Source organism: Mus pahari, chromosome 4 (genome assembly GCF_900095145.1).
Source record: "Mus pahari chromosome 4, PAHARI_EIJ_v1.1, whole genome shotgun sequence".
NCBI classification, from domain to species: domain Eukaryota; kingdom Metazoa; phylum Chordata; class Mammalia; order Rodentia; family Muridae; genus Mus; species Mus pahari.
In genome coordinates, this window is record NC_034593.1 from 120,136,620 (window position 1) to 120,137,546 (window position 927).

The following is a 927-nucleotide window of genomic DNA, read 5'->3' on the forward strand; positions in this document are numbered from 1 at the left end:
CAATGGCCTGTGCTGTAAGATAAAGAATCAACAAATTGGACCTCATAAAATTGCAAAGCTTCTGTAAGGTAAAAGATACTGTCAGTAAGACAAAGATGCCACCAACAGATTGGGAAAGAATTTTTGCCTCTCAGGGTTCTTGATGCCCCTGACTCATCATCTTTGTTCAGGGAGATTTCATACCTGGCACTTCACATTCTGATAGCAGAAGGTTCTCTAAAGGATGGGTGGTCTCGACTGAGGACCAGAACTTACCACCCTCTGACTCACAAGTAAGCCTGCTAGCTAAGAACTGAGTTTTCATTATAAGAAATTTTAAGCAGAACTAAACAATTATGTTGAGAAACAGAAGTAGCCGTGAATTTCCAGAGGACGCTCTTCTTTCCCGCAGTGCTGATGTGAGGGAAATTCACCATGCACAGGTTTTAACAAGCAGACTAAGGATGCAGCCAGTCCACAAGTACAGCTTTGTTGAATTGTACACTTGACTCAAGTTAGTACCTTTCAGAGAGAGAAGTTATGTCAGTTACTTTCAGTCATTTCTGATAGGTTTCTTCAGGTTTTCAATTTCCTTAATATGAGTTAGAAAATTAAGGCTATTTATTGTCAAAATCCCTTTAAAGTTTAACCTTAATGAGATTCAGAACTTCATTTTTTTTAAATTATTCATAATTTTACATTTATCCATTGTCAACTAGTGTTGACAAATTCTCTGTTGGAGATGTTGTGACTGCCTTTGGTGAGCCACTGACAAAACCTAAAGGAAAGTTAAAAGTAGTTTCCTTAAGTGATGAAGACTATTGTTTCTGGAATTACCTTTTCCATAAATCTCATTTTGAACAAGTGTCAAGGACATAAATGTATTTATGAAGAGGAAGAATAAGGAAACTAATATGTTAAGCATATTAAAATCATGAAATAGGAAAA